At 45.1% G+C, this 12500-nt stretch overlaps 1 pseudogene; it reads right to left on the bottom strand.

The window, feature by feature from the left end:
* LOC125038069 overlaps positions 1-12500 on the bottom strand; it is a 32426-nt pseudogene that overhangs the window by 6505 nt on the left and 13421 nt on the right.

The raw sequence follows: 12500 nt of genomic DNA, 5'->3' as shown, positions 1-12500 counted from the left end.
TTTTCCTCTCCCCTCTCCCTCTTCCTCTCCCCTCTCCCTCTCCCTCTTCCTCTCCCTCTTCCTCTCCCTCTTCTTATTCTTCTTCCTTTCCCTCTCCCTCTCCATCTCCGTCTCTCCTCTTTCTCCCTTCTCTCCCTCTCCCCTCCCCATCAGTCCCTTCTAAGAATCCGATTGTATATTTAGCTTCACTTATGGTGAGGGAGGGAGGGAAGGAGGAGGGAGGAGGGAGGAGGGAGGAGGGAGGAGGGAGGAGGGGGAAGGGGGAAGGGAGAGGAGAGGGGAGAGGATGGAGGTCTTATATAAATAAATAGATAAATATTGGCAGCCTCTTTTATGAATGGCTTTGTTGTGCGAATGAGCTGGAGACGCGTGGGCGGTGTCGGGTTCGGCCGATGGGGGCGATAAAATGAAGTGCAGGTCTGAACGTGTTGCGACCGTGTTGAAATGCTTTGAATTAAAGGCGGATAAAGACATGATAAAGCGGATGAAAATAGAAGTCATACGCTAAATACGGCAGGGCCTTCAGTGTATGCGAATGGGAAGTTCCGCCGTTTTTAATACTATCGTAAATCAGACGTTATTGTCAGTCTCACCTTGTCTACATAGTTGTTTTTTTAATCCAAATTACGCGACCTTGTCTATGGTATATCGGACACAAAACGTATTTAGCTATCAATTACGGAAAAGCGGAAGTTTAACACGTTAAAAAATAACTTTGCTTTGTCTCTCGTGTAATTAAGTGCGCGGGATGTAATAACCTCAAAATCACGATTAAGAAGAAAAAATAAAAAAAAAATTGAAAAGGGGGAAGCGTGTGGTTGTCAACAGAAATGGAAGCGTCATGATCGTAGCGTTATAAAAATTATTACTTAAGCCAAGGACGGTCGTAATAGGAGGGTTGTGGGGGCGGGGGTGATGGGGAGGGGGAGGGGGGGGAGTATTTCTGGATGGGAGGAGGAAGGGGGAGGGGAAGGGAGGGATAGGAGGGGGGCGGGGTAGGGGGTAGAAAGAGGGGTTCTCTGAATGGGAGGGGGGAGAAGGGGTATTTCTGGATGGGGGGAAATGGGGAGGGGAGGGAGTGTTGGTGTGGGAGGGGGTGGGGGTTGTCTGTGGGTAGGCGGTAGTAACATCCGCCAGGTATTCGCTCAGAACGAGGCAGTTAATGGTATAGGATGTTCAAGGAAATGGTTGATGGCCGTGGATGTGACACACACACACACACACACACAATCACACACAATCACACACAATCACACACAATCACACACACACACACACACACACACACACACACACACACACACACACACACACACACACACACACACACACACACACACAGAGAGAGAGAGAGAGAGGGGGGGAGGGGGGAGCTAAAGACGGAGAAGGAGAGAGGGGAATAAAGAATAAAGTGAAATGGGAAAGATAAAAACGGCGCAAGGGAAATGGGAAAAATCAAGATCCTTTGTTAGGAGAACAAAAACTGTAGAAGTGGAAAGAGGAGAAGGAAGAGCATGAAGGAAAATGACGGAGAACAGCAAGACAAAAAAAAACAAAAAAACAGAGGGGAAGGGAAATCTAGAGAGGAGGAGAGAGAAAGAGAAAAAAAAAATCTAGAGAAAGAAAGAGAGCGAGAGAAAATGCATAGAGGATAAAAGAGGATTCTACGTCCTTTTTCACGCCCAGATGTCAAAATATCACATGATGTCACATGATGTCACATGATGTCACATGACTTCGTCTTTGAAGGCTAGACCACGTGGTGGGCGGAGACTTCAATGCCCGTTTACATGGTAGATATGTAACAGTTGTTCCGGCTAATTAAACTTCAAAGGGAACGGTGATTAAGGTAGATGTCTTAATTGATACCAATTAACGCATATTAGCATGTGATTTACGGTCCCTCGTTGTAATGATGATATTAGCATTGTTGTTGTTGTCACTGTTAAAGCTACTACTATTACTACTTTTGTTATTTAGTTGATGTTATCATCATCATCGTTCTTAATATCTTTTATCGCAATCATCAATCCAGCTATTAAACATCACCCCCCCCCCCCCCCATTGCCCAAACTAATACCACCGTTAATTAATTCCGTCACCCATTCCCCATCCCACGGCTTTGATCCTCCGGCATTAGCGTGCAATATTGCTCTCTCAACCGAGCGTCTGTCTGCATAACGAATCTACTTTCACCGGTCTCGGGAGGCGGGGTTCGGGCTCACCTGTCGGGGGGGGGGGGGGGAGCGAGGGGGAAGGAGGGGAAGAGAGGAAGGCGGAAGAGAGGAGAGGGAGCGATGGGGGAAAGGGGAGAGGAAGGGGAGAAGGAGGGAAAGGATAGATAGGGAGCTGCTCTCTGTTCTCAATTCCTGGTGATTTATTGATTTGTTTTTCTTTTTGTGTTTTGTTTTTTTTAGTTTGTTTGGATTTTTGGTTGTTGTTTTTGTTATTACTATTATTAGTATTAGTAGAATTAGTGGCAGTAATTGCTATTGTAGAGATGGTTATCCTTTTTAAGTTAGTTTTATAAAGTGTTATAGTTTTAATCGAATGTGACATTAATTCTATATACAGATGTGTATATATGTGTGTGTGTGTGTGTGTGTGTGCGTGTGTGTGTGTGTGTGTGTGCGCGCATTTAAATACACAATATAGATATTTAGTAAAGGGTACACAAGGAGTAGATCATTGTTGCATTGCATGTGCAAGGCGGAGCCGCTCTTGCCGTTGCATCCGAGAGCACAGCGAGGGAAAGGAAGTGACACCTGCATGACCGCCGCTTCGAGCCCCGGGATGACGCGCCGTTTGCACATGCATGACCCGCCGAGACCCTTATGGGACCTGTGGCTCCGCTCGGCCTCGGTCCTGGTCGCCTGCGGTCTCCGGCTCGGTCACTGCTTGGTGTTTATCTTGCGTTATGGATTTTGTGTGTCTGTCTGTTTGTGTGTGTTCATCTTTCTTTATTTTTTCACTTTAATGCCTGCGTGTTGATGGTATTTGTGTTACCATTGTCTTCGTGTTTGTCTGTTTTGTTTTTTTTTATTTATGTATCTTCATTGTATTTTATTCTCGTTATCGCTTGTTAACATTAGAGAAACTTGTTTATTTGTTTATTTTTTGAGCGAAGCTCTTTGTCAGCAGACATCGTACGACATCTGATTTTTTTAAACTGTGTAGACGAAGGTTAGAATCTAAATTTTATTGAAAAAACAGTTGAAAATAAAAGGGTAGTAAACAAATATTTATAGTTTTAACGAAACGTATTTAAAAAAAAATCATGTTCACAGTCCGAATTCCAATAATGATGATAACAATCCAGGAATTGCAAACCCTAAAACTACCCTCCCTCCCCCACCTCATTGCATGACCCCCCCACCTAGTATTGCAAACCCCCTGCATTGCACGGCGCCCCTGAGAAGCGGTTACAGCGAGCGAGGCCCAAAAAACATCCCATAATTGCGGGAGGTTAGCCAATCCCTTTTTCACGTGTTGCCTTGTGCCACTGCGATTGGGCCGGGGCTCAAGGTGCCTTTGGAAGGGGGGGGGGGGAGGGGGAGGAGGGAAGGAGGGAGGGAGGGAGGGAGGGAGGGAGGGAGGGAGGGAGGGAGGGAGGGAGGGAGGGAGGGAGGGAGGGAGGGGGAGGAGAGATAGCGATGGGGGAATGGAGGAAAGGGAGGAGAAGGAGGGAGGGGGAAGGGGGAAGGGGGATGGAAAGAGAAGGCATGAACGGGAGGAGAGAGGGGAAGGCGGAAGGGGAGGTTGTAAGAGAAGGGAAGGTGGTATGTGTGGGTGGGGGGTGGTGGGGTGGGGGAGGGGAGCATTTTTGCGTTGCTTGTAAACCCATCAAATTGATTGCGCTGAAGTTCCTTTTGAGGTGAACCTTGACATAGGTTTTATCGACTGTCTGGAGGTTCATGCGCAGCAGAAGGGACTTCTCTCTCTCTCTCTCTCTCTCTCTCTCTCTCTCTCTCTCTCTCTCTCTCTCTCTCTCTCTCTCTCTCTCTCTCTCTCTCTCTCTCTTCTTTCTTTCTTTCTTTCTTTCTTTCTTTCTTTCTTTCTTTTCTTTCTTTTGTTCTTGCACATCTGATATATATATATATATATATATATATATATATATATATATATATTTCATGTACAGATATGATTTATGAGTTTGTATGTACCTTTGCAGGTGTGTGTGTATTTATATAGCTCGCCCTTAAGATAGAAATGTAGGTTAGACGATGTCATATGCATGCGCGCGCCCAATAGCTGTTGCTGTGCATTCCGAGTGCGATTGCAGAGAATGCAGTTGCACATGACAAGTCCATGCAGCCCGGGCGTTCAGCGGCGGGAGGCTTCGATGCCCCGGCGGCCGCGCACTCCGGGCTCTTGGCTCTCGACTCTCGATCCCTGGCTCTCTGGTTCTCGCAGTTTCTTTCTCTCGATCTCTTTCTCTGGCTCTCTCGATTTTTTTCTCTCTATCACTCTATCTATCTATCTATCAATCTGATATATATATATCCATTTCTTATCTGTATATCATACTCCTACACTAGGAGAAGGGAGAGGACTGTGGAACGAAGAGGGAGAGGGGAGAGGGGTGGGGGGAGAAGGGAGAAGGGGGAGGGGGTGAGTGGCCTGAGGGGAATCGTGGTCCTGCTTGAAGCCAGGGGTCGAGTGTCGGCGCAGACTCCGCCATCCACGTGCGTCTCCAATGATCTTCGACGTCTGGTTAAACTGCGTCGTTTTGATGCTTTCGGCTTCTTACTTAGCCAAGAGACATATTTAGATAGAAGAAAAGAGACATTAGAAAGGATAAGAAAACGGAATGAATAGGGAAGAATTGTTACCAAAAAGAGAGAGAGAAACTCGAAACTATTCTGTTGTTTATCAGTGCAACTTCTTTACCATATTGCCGCAGGCCTTTCCCACAGTCTCTGCTCCCCCCCCCCCCCCTCTCCCCCCGACAGACCTTATTCTCCTCATCATTAAATAAAAAAAACAATAACAAGCAAAGAGAAGGAAATAGGAGGAAGCAACAGCAATCCTCATGAATGTGAAATGAGGACCTCCGTTCAATATTCCGCCTCATTTTCGCCGCCCTCACAATGCCGCCAAGACGACCAGCTGCGGGAATCCGAGGCCCTCGAACACCTGATCCTCTCGCCCAAGAGAATCGGCTTCTGTAATGCCCGCACTGTATTCGGAAACACGGAATTCTGCGGGGAGGGAAGGAGGGAAGGGAGGGAGGGAGGGGGGAAGAGAAGGGAAGGTAGAGATACTCACAGGCACATACATCCAGCTACACACGCACAGGCACACACGCACAGACACACAGACACACACACACGCAGCTGCATTCCCACAAGGACAGGGGCATGCCTCCTTAAATCTCGGGGCTGGCGCTACGGACGTGAGGAGGTATAATGGAGGCAGAACAGCCGCTTCAGGGATGGCTCCTGAGATGAATTATTTGGTCCTGTTTACGCTTCCGCTGTTTGTTGTGTATAGTGTTCCTTTGGTACTTATTGTGGAAGATGAGCGGCAAGGGAAAGTATATTTTGACGTCGTAAGTACATTTGTAGGTATCGAAACGTGGGTCTTTAACTCATGATTTTCAAGTTTGTTCACTACTTTTACTTGGAGACACTGATTCGCCAAGGATAGACGTTAACGGGAATGTTTTAAAAAATGGAGGAACAATAGACGAGTGGAAACAATAGACCTATTTTTGGGGAAGTTCAGTTTTGTCAATTTGCTGTGTTGGAAACTGAGGTCGATGCGTATTCAGATAAACAAAGATACAACCACAGTAACGTGGGCGCAGATAAAGTGAAACGGTTGTAAAGAGAACAGAATATATATATATATATATATATATATATATATATGTATATATATATATTCATATATATTCATATATATTCATTCGTACTGTAGCCGCTTTTCTTTTTTATGTATCCGGTTAAGTGACACTTGGAATCAACACTGAACTTGTCGGATTTTCCACTTCACTGCAGTCACGATTTCCAACAAAAGCTGCGGATCCATCGCAGTGAAATCACAACTTATACAGTGAATTCTGCCAATTTTTCCCTCCGCCTTAAAGTTAAGATGATCTGCGCGCATCTCATAGAAGGTGCCAAGTTAGTGTAAATATTTGCAACCTTGAAAGCCTCTCAAGACATTTCCCGGATGTTCCTGCTGTCTTACTTCCTCGTACTTTCTCCCTTGTGCTCTCTTCCTTGTGCTTTCTCCCTTGTACTTTCTCCCTGGCCAGCGGATTTGTGTCTTACATATCTAGAAATTGTGGATATTGAAAGGCCGGCCATTCCGTGTTCTTTTTCTTTTCTTTTTTTATTATTGTTGTTATTATATATTTATTTATTTATTTATTTATTTATTTATTTATTTATTCATTTATTTGATCTTATTATCGCTTGACACTTTCTCACCTTTCGTTCGCCTCCCAAGACTAAAAATATAAAAAAATGAGGCAAGAAAAAGATAAGAAAAAACAAAAATTGTATTTAAATAAGAAAAGGTGAATAAGAAAAATCTTAGAGAACCAGTTAGGATTTTACCGATAATTAAGAAAGAATAAAGACGAAAAGGGAAATTTACAGCGAAGAATAAAGACGCATTAATCCTATCACGATCTCCTTTCATTCGCGTGCGGGGAGCTGGGCAGAGAGCGCGCGCCTTTGTCTGGAGTCGGTCGGGGCCTCTTCCTCTTCGGGGGGGGGGGGGGGGGGGGGAGGGAAGGAAGGGATAGGAGGGAGGGAAAGAAGGAAGGATAAGAACAGAGAAAGGCAAGAGCAGAATTTTATTTTGGAAAAACGATTATTTAGAGGTGCGATTAAATTTTGAAAAAGGGATTTTCCGTTGCTACCCAGACATTTTTGACTTACTCACTTGCACATGAAGATATATATTCAGCATTCATTTTTTAAACGAATTTTCAGTCGCTATGCCACCTTATTCATTATTGATCTGCATTTTACGACATTTTACGAGCTCATTTCACACCTGGAGGGAACTGGTTCGAGCAAGCACAGGCCACGTCGTTAACAGGGGTTAGGATTGGCAAGCGCTGAGATTCATAAGGTTTGGGATTAATAACGACTAGTGTTAATAAGAATCTGGGTTAGCAGCGACCGGGATAGATAAGGAATGTGATGAAGAACCACTGAGGTCAGTAAGGACCGGGATTGGCGACGACTAAGATAAGTAAAGGGTCAACAAGGACTGGGACATAACAATATTGACTGGGGTTAATCAGGACCGGATTTAACAACCACTGGGATTAATAAGTGTGGGGATTAACGGCGATCAGGGACTAGGGTTAACAGCCGCTTCCCAACAGAAGGAAAATCCCACAAGACTTGCTAACGACGGAGGGGAGAGGAAGTGACCCGAGAGGGGAAATCTAGAAAAACAAGGAAGAGAAATATCGAGAGATTGAAGGCAGAGGAGGAGGAAGAGGAGACGTATCAGAAATGTTTAAAACGTATAAAAAGAATAACGTAAATAATCCTTATTTTTACTCATAATCAACAGTAAAATAAGGGAAAATACGTCTATTTGCTTTTCACAAAAGGAAGTGAAAAAGTTAAGTTGACGTCTGTAGAAGAGAGGACGTTCACGGATCGCATTGAGATTTCAACGGGTTTGCAACGCTCTCGGCCGGCTGGTCGCGTTACAGATTTTTCAAGTTGTCTTTGTTAATGGGGGAGGCTTGCCCTCTCTCCCTCGCTTTCTCTGGCTCTGTTTCTATTTGCTCGCCTCTCTCTCTCTCTCTCTCTCTCTCTCTCTCTCTCTCTCTCTCTCTCTCTCTCTCTCTCTCTCTCTCTCTCTCTCTCTCTCTCTCTCTCTCTCTCTCTCTTTCTCTCTTCTTTCTCCCATTCCCTCTCCCTCCCTATCTTCCCCCTCTTTCCTTTTCTTTACCTCTCTCCCTCCCTTTTTCTCTCCTTCTGCCTCTCTCCCTCCCTCTCCTGCCGCTTTCCATCTCCCTCTTTCTCCCTTTGTGTCTCCCACATTTAAAAAGAAATTAAAAGTTTTTTTTTTTTTTTAAGAAACCCGCGCCTTGCTGAGTCACCCAAGAGAGTACCTCAAGGTGGGGGGAGGGGGGATCCTGAGGCCCGGGTGGAGGGGAGGGGGGGGTAGCCTGAGGGGAGGCCGGAGGGGGAGGTAGAGAGGTCGATCGCTCTAGATGGCTCGCTATTATTTGGCCCTCTTAATGTTCTGGTCGTGAAGCAGTGGCTTGCGCTGGAATCCCGGTTGCTACTCGCTTGATGTGTGGTTGTGGGTAAGGGTTACGTGAGTCTTGCTTTTCGGGTTGGTGGGCGACGGTTGGGTTAATTTGGGTTGAGCTGTTTTGATTTGCGTTGAGTTGGGTTGATTTGGGTTGACTCGTTTCGTTCGTTCGTTTGGGAAAGTACGATGGATTTATGGCCGCAGCGTAAACTGGATTCGGTTTTATTGGCTCGTTGTCACTCGCTCATTCTCCCTTCTTCTCTCTTTCTTTCTCTTTCTCTCTCTATCTCTTATCTCTCTCTCTATCTATCTATCTATGTATCTATCTATCTATCTATCTATCTCCCTCCCTCCCTCTCCCCCACTCAACATTCTTCTCGTTGCCTTTTCCCATTGCCTCCCCCTCCCTCCTCCCTTCCCTCCCCCTCCCTTCCTCGCCCCCTCCCCTCTCCGCCCCCTTCCCCTTCGGCGCCGTCACGTGACCGCAGTCCACCTGGAGGCGATGCTGAGCCTCGGCTGGAAGGAACACCCTTCCTCCTCCTTCGTCTTCCTTCTCCTCTCCTTCGTATGCTTCACCCCTTTTTCTTCTTCTTTTCGTTTTCTTCTTCTTCTTCATTTTCATTTTCGTCATCTCTTTCCTTTTTTTGCCGTCTTCTTCTTTCGTCATCGTCTTCCGTTTATTTTGTCTTCTTCTTTCCTTTTCTTCGTCCTTTCTTTCTCCGTCTCGTTCGCCTTCTCCTTTTCTTTTCCTCTTCCATCTCCCCCCCCCCCCCCCCCTACGCGTCGAGGTGCGTCGTTGCAATTTTTCGCTTTCGTTTCATGAGGAAAAAAACGAAATGTAGGGTGAAAATTCGGTTTTTATCTTTGTGTTGTATTGTTATGTTAGTTGTAATGTTTTTGTTATTATTGTGCCTTTTTTAGTTTTTTTTCGTTAGCTTATTTTTTTCATTCGGCATCGTTATCTTCATTATTATTATTGTTATCATTAGCATCGTCGTTACTCTTATCTTTCACCATCGCCATCATCGTCACTGTGTAGACGAGGGCGGAACTTTTGTTGTCAAATAATTAATGGTTCATTAAAAAAAATCCATTATGTCTTGTCTCCCAATAACTCTCTCTCGCTGTCACTTTCTCTCTCTCTCTCCCTCTCCCTCTCCCTCTCTCTCTCTCTCTCCCTCTCCCTCTCCCTCTCCCTCTCCCTCTCCCTCTCCCTCTCCCTCTCCCTCTCCCTCCCTCCCTCCCTCCCTCCCTCCCTCCCTCCCTCCCTCCCTCCCGCCCTCTCTGCTCCTCGGCGAGAGAGCGACGCCTTAACGAACGCTAAACAAGAGTCAGATTGACGTCCTGATGCGTTCAATTGTTCACTGGACTTTCCTCTCCATTTTGGCGGGAGTTTAATTGCCGCCTCGCCTTCCTCTCTTCTTCGTCCTCTGGTTCGCTCTCGCTTTTCTCGTGTTTCTCTGTTTGTTTTCGTGCACGCATTTCTGTATTTTTTGTGTCTTTATTTCTCTTTCTCTTTTTATTATCTTTTCTTTCGTTTGCCATTTCCTCTCCTTTCGGACTGTATCCTCTCTTTTCATCTTTATATTTTTTATTGTTTTTGTTTTCTTTCACTTTCTTTTCATCAGTTTTTTTGACTTGTATGTATATGATGTGCTGTGTTCTTTTGTGTATATATGTGTATGAAATAATGTATGCATGTATGTAAATGTACATGTGTATGTATATGAATGTATGTATGTATGCAATGTGTGTATGTATGTATGTATGTATGTATGTATGTATGTATGTATGTATAAGTGTATGTGTACCTGTGTATGTATTTATATATGTATATATGTATACATGTATATAATATATATATATATATAATATATATATATAGATATGTATATATACATATATATATATATATATATATATACATATATATATATTTATATATATATACATATATATATATATATATATATATATATATATATATATATATATATATATATATATATGCGCGGATCGGGCATCGTCGGGGCATCGGGCCTTCCGCTCTCCCTCCTCGATCGCCCGGCAGATGGGTTGAGAAATAGGTGTATACATACATACACGCATGCACGCACATGTACATGTGCATTCACACACACGCGCGCGCGCGCACACACACGTGTGTGTGTGTGTGTGTGTTAGTGTGTGTGTAACATGAGTGTTTTGCCCCCAATTTGAAATCATGATGAGGATTAAAATGCCCAAACTTTTGGAATCGAGCAGCACTTGACACACATAAGGTGTGGCGGGTGTTATGGGGGGAGGGGGAGGGGAAAACCTGCACGTTGATAAGACAGGATAGAACCTTGCGGGAGGGAGGGGGGGAGGGGTATGGTGTGGGTGCCTCAAGGTGGGCGAGTTTTGATGGGAGGGGCGAGTGAAGGAAGAGAGGGAGGGGGGGGGGGCGTGATGGGGAATAGAAAGAGAGAGGGGGAGAGAGGAGGAGAAAGATTGAGGGAGGTGGAGAGGGAAGTAGGGGGAGAGAGGAGGAGGAGTGAGGAAAGGAAAGAGAAAGGAGGAAGAAAGAGAGAGGGAAAGAGGTTTAGGAAGAAGAAAGGGGGGGAAGGAGAGGTAAAGGGAGATAGAGTTGAAAGAAAGTGAATGAGAAGGAGGAAGATAGAGAAGAACGGAAATAGAGGAATAAGCGAGAGAGAGAGAGAGAGAGAGAGAGAGAGAGAGAGAGAGAGAGAGAGAGAGAGAGAGAGAGAGAGAGAGAGAGAGAGAGAGAGAGAGCGAGAGAGAGAGAGAGCGAGAGAGAGAGAGAGAGAGAGAGAGAGAGAGAGAGAGAGAGGAGATGGAGGAGTAAGCGAGTAAGCGAGTGAGGGAGGGAGGGAAGGTGGGAGGGTGGTGGTTGGGTGGGAGGGAGGGAGGGAGGGAGGGAGGGAAGGTAGGAGGGTGGGTGGTTGGGTGGGAGGGAGGGAGGGAGAGAAGTGTGTCCGCTACAGGTTCAGGAACTTCTGTTTGTTATCTCTGGTCCAGTCAGTGTACAGTTATGAGAGCAAATCAATGAGGTTTCTGGGGGTGGCCTTTGTGCCCTTGTTGTTGCTGCTGTTGTTATTGTTTATTTGTTCTGGATAATAGTTTTTTGTCTTTGTTTTTGTTCTTATCGTTACTGTTTCGTTTATTTTTTTGCCTTTGTTGTTGTTGTTGTTGTTATCCTTGGTGCCGTTGTGTATTACTTTTTGTGTCTATTGCGCATTCTGCTTATATTTTGTGTATTGTCTTACTTCTGCGTTTCCGTGTCTCTCCTGTGCGGGTCGGGGACGTCAGAGGGGAGAAGTCGCGTGTGCCTGTGTGTGTGTTTGTGTGTGAATTCCTTGGTGTTATTTGGGGATTATTTTACTGTTAGTCTTTATTTTATTTTTTCCGTCTACGTGGTCTTTGAGCTTGATATTTAAAGTGTGTATTTCAGTTATGTTTCTCTGTCTGTCTCTCTCTCTCTCTCCCTCTCCCTTTCCCTACTCCTGTCTCCCCCTCTCCCTCTTTCTATCTCTTCCTCACCCTCCTTCCTTCCCCCTTCCTTCCCTCCATCCTTCCTTCCTTCCTTCCTTCCTTCCCTCTCTCCCCCTCCCTCTCCCTCTCTTTACCCCTTCCCCCTCCCTCCAAATCCGCCTCACAACATGCAAAGCTAACCCTTTCTCTTTCTCTCCCGCAGGTGAGTACCAACCATCAGCACCCACAGAGAGAGACCTGGACAGACCGACGCAGAATGTACCGTCGACCGCAAGTGCCTTTAAAGAGCAAGGGTAGGATTTCTTGGCATCACGTGGCCACTGTACCTTTAGGGAGTACGTCAGAGGCACGTACTTTCACATTCCAAAGCACGGTCTTTTTTCTAAGGGGTTTTCCGACCTCTTTTTAAATGAAGGGTTTTTTGCGGGTCAGGGTTTGTTTTTGTGTGTGGTTGAGGCTGTTGTAGGTATTGTTTTTTTATTTGGTTTTATTTTTTTGTTGGTGTGATATTGTTGTATTTTTAGGTGATGATTTTTCTGTCGGTTTATGTGGCTATCTACGTATTTATTTATTTTTCTTTTCATTTACACGACTTAGCAACATCATTTTTTTCATTATTCATTTGTCATCAACTTAGCTACCTATCTGTCCATCTAATTATCAAGCCATCTATCTATCCATCTATCAATCCCTCCATTACAATCCCTCCTGTAAGCCTAAAGCACAATAAGAGATATGGTAACACTGCGTCCAGAGGGTATGAC

This window comes from Penaeus chinensis, chromosome 24 (assembly GCF_019202785.1).
Source record: "Penaeus chinensis breed Huanghai No. 1 chromosome 24, ASM1920278v2, whole genome shotgun sequence".
Lineage (NCBI taxonomy): Eukaryota > Metazoa > Arthropoda > Malacostraca > Decapoda > Penaeidae > Penaeus > Penaeus chinensis.
This window is presented reverse-complemented; position numbering and strand designations above follow the sequence as displayed.